This window comes from Nannospalax galili, unplaced genomic scaffold (genome assembly GCF_000622305.1).
Source record: "Nannospalax galili isolate Female #2095 unplaced genomic scaffold, S.galili_v1.0 scaffold807, whole genome shotgun sequence".
In the NCBI taxonomy this organism is placed as follows: domain Eukaryota; kingdom Metazoa; phylum Chordata; class Mammalia; order Rodentia; family Spalacidae; genus Nannospalax; species Nannospalax galili.
In genome coordinates, this window is record NW_008355917.1 from 174,135 (window position 1) to 177,650 (window position 3,516).

Consider the following 3,516-nt stretch of genomic DNA (forward strand, 5'->3'; position numbering starts at 1 on the left):
AATTGCCTCTATTGGACTGGCTTGTGGCCATGTCTGAGGGGCATCTTCTTGATGAGTGATGTGGGAGGGCCCAGTCCACTGTGGGTGGTATCATCCCTGGGCAGGTGGGCCTGTGTTGCATCAGAAAGCAGGCTGAGCAGGGGCCAGGGGAGCAAGCCAGTAAGCAGTGTTCCTCCATGGCCTGTGCTCCAGCTCCTGCCTCCAGATTGCTGTCCTGAGTTCCTACCCTGGGCTCCCTGATGAACTGTAACCCAGGAGATGTAACCTGAGTAGACCCTTTCCTCCCCAGGTTGCTAGTGGTCAGAGTGTTTTGTCACAGGAATGAAGAGACAAACCAGGACACTTTGTCAGTTTTGTGTAAAAACTTGTCTTGGTCAGTGGTTTCTTTTTCTGAGTTTTCTGGGTCCTAGCACACTCCCTCAGCTGTCCTCCTTCCCACAGTCCTCACGTCACTGCCACCACCTACACCTGCTCCACCTTTGTGACCACCCAAAAGGACCTTGGATTCCTTACCGAGATCCCACTCCCTGCATGACCTCTGAGGGTTGCCTACAAAGCCCACTGTAATGATTTCAATGATGCTAACATGACTTTCTGAGCTCCAAACTCGTTTTCCTCCTGAACTGATTTGGATTTAGGCTCACAGCCCCAGGAAGATGCCTGAGAAGAAGGGGAACGTGGTTGGATAAAAGGCGCAAAGGAGCATTTGACTCAAATGAAAGCAAGAATCACTGTCCGTATTACCTTCGGACTGTCAATCCCCTCTCAATCCATCCATTTCTCCCACAGAAAAGAGATGGAAAAACCATTAGGTGCTTTTGTTTTGATGGCAGGTACATTATAGCCCAAAACAAGATCGAAGATCTTAAAGTTTCCACGCACTCAGCAAGACTTTGGTGTGACCTGCCAAACAGGCACTAGTTCAGAGGAACGTGAAGTGATTACAGTTCCTCACAATAGATCAGATGACACAGTAAGCACGGGTGGAGAAAGAGGCACCCTGGAGCATTGGATGTTGGCTTGTGAGGTGAACTTCAAAATTCCATTAGATATTTCTTTAGGGGTCAGCAGAAGTGCCTTGGTGAGATGGGTTATGGTATAAGAAAATTGTCACTGCCCTACTCCATCCTAGGGATGATTGTTCCTAATATTTTGGCATTATTTCTAGGTCTTGATGCATATTTTTTCAGAATTTCGTACGTGAGTGCTACGTTTACATTATTTCCACTCTTGTCCCACCCCACAATTCCCACATCCCTCACTTTATCTCAATTTCTTAGCCTCTTCTTGATTATTATTGTTGTACACGCAAATGTATAAATGCACTGAATTCGTTTAGTGTGGCTCATGTGTATGTGTGTTTAGGGCTGGCCACTTGGGATTGGATAATTTATCAGGGAGCTCATCCTTGGAATAAGCTCGCGCCTCCCTCCGCATCCACTGATTGCCTGTAGCTCTCTTCTATGCAAGTGGACCTCTCACCATGCACCAAGAAGCTTCTTTTTGCAACACAGTGCTGGGATTAAAGGTGTGTGCCACCACACCCAGCAACGCCAATAATTTTAACTCCATCCTAGGGATGATTGTTCCTAATATTTTGGCATTATTTCTAGGTCTTGATGCATATTTTTTCAGAATTTCGTACGTGAGTGCTATGTTTACATTATTTCCACTCTTGTCCCACCCCACAATTCCCACATCCCCCACTTTATCTCAATTTCTTAGCCTCTTCTTGATTATTATTGTTGTACACACAAATGTATAAATGCACTGAATTCGTTTAGTGTTGCTCATGTGTATGTGTGTTTAGGGCTGGCCACTTGGGATTGGATAATTTATCAGGGAGCTCATCCTTGGAATAAGCTCGCGCCTCCCTCCGCATCCACTGATTGCCTGTAGCTCTCTTCTATGCAAGTGGACCTCTCACCATGCACCAAGAAGCTTCTTTTTGCAACACAGAAAGACTATTAAAAAGTTTCACAACTGATCAAAATGCATCGAATAAGTGTCTGTGATATAGCTACAATGCGACCCCTACACCCAAGGCTCAGGGAGCATTGCAGAAGGGGGTGTGCACAGATTATGAGAGCCAGAGGACCAGGACACCCGCTGATAGACAGTGTGTCCTCGACATGACAGGGAAGCTACACCCACAAACTCTCCAATGTGGCTACCCACACAAGACCTGCATAGTGACAATGGCAGTTGAGAGGCCAGTGTGGATGGGGAAATTTCACAAGGTAAAAAAGGAGAGAAGGAGCAAAGATGAATAATACTAAGGGTGTCTGAAAAACCATAGGGAAGTGTGTGTGTGTGTGTGTATGAGTGTGTGAATGAGTGTGTGAGTGAGTGTGTGTGAGTGAGTGTGTGTGAGTATGAGCGAGAGTGTGAATGTGTGAGCAAGTGTGAGTGTGAGTGAGTGAGTGTGAGTGTATGTGAGTGTGAGTGTGTGAGTGTGAGCAAGTGTGCGAGTGAGTGTGAATGTGTGTGTGAGTGTAAGTGTGTGAGCATGTGTGAGTGTGAATGAGTGTGTGTGAGTGTGTGAGTGTGAGTGAGTGAGTGTGAGTGTATGTGAGTGTGAGTGTGTGAGTGTGAGCAAGTGTGCGAGTGAGTGTGAATGTGTGTGTGAGTGTAAGTGTGTGAGCATGTGTGAGTGAGAGTGAATGAGTGTGTGTGAATGAGTGTGTGTGAGTGTGTGTGTGTGAGTGTGTGTATGAGTGAGTGTGTGTGTGTGTGTGTGTGTGTGTGTGTGTAGCTGAAAGATATCTAATAAAATCCCAGTGCTAGTCAGGGAAACCCCCCTTCAAGTTGTCAGTCAGGGCAGTCCAAGAGACTCTCAAAATAATAGACACTTTTGCCACCCTTGGTTGTCTCCAGAACTTGAGATAAGACCCTGTTGATGAAGTGAATGAGTGTGTGTGAGTGAGTGTGAATGAGTGTGTGTGAGTGTGTGTGAGTGTGAGTGTGTGTATGAGTGAGTGTGTGTGTGTGTGTGTGTGTGTGTGTAGCTGAAAGATATCTAATAAAATCCCAGTGCTAGTCAGGGAAACCCCCCTTCAAGTTGTCAGTCAGGGCAGTCCAAGAGACTCTCAAAATAATAGACACTTTTGCCACCCTTGGTTGTCTCCAGAACTTGAGATAAGACCCTGTTGATGAAGATACCACACATTGCGGTCACAGGGCTTGGAGACAGCCGGAACTGACCTGGATGCCTCCTCCCTGAAGACTAGCTCTCATGGTGTTCATAGGTACTATACAAGCTGCCAAGGGAGGAAGGCACTCGGTGGTCCTACCCAGCTGTAAAGCCTACAAACCACAGCAATGCCTGGCCCAGATAAAATCTCTATTGGTGCTGAAGTGGCACTTTTATCTTGAGGGCTACCAACAACTGTCTCCTTGGACGTAAGGCCTGATCAGAAGGAATTCATCCATGTCTGGAACTGTGAACACAGCCAAGTACCCATTGTTGGACAGCTCAGAGACTCTAGAGGAGAAGTTATTACAGACACTTTCTTA

The 3,516-nt window shown here is 46.5% G+C and overlaps 1 protein-coding gene across 1 annotated transcript in view; it reads left to right on the forward strand.

The window, feature by feature from the left end:
* Positions 1 to 3,516, forward strand: part of Nell1 (neural EGFL like 1) — a gene marked incomplete at both ends in the record, with an annotated part of 478,314 nt that overhangs the window by 143,527 nt on the left and 331,271 nt on the right.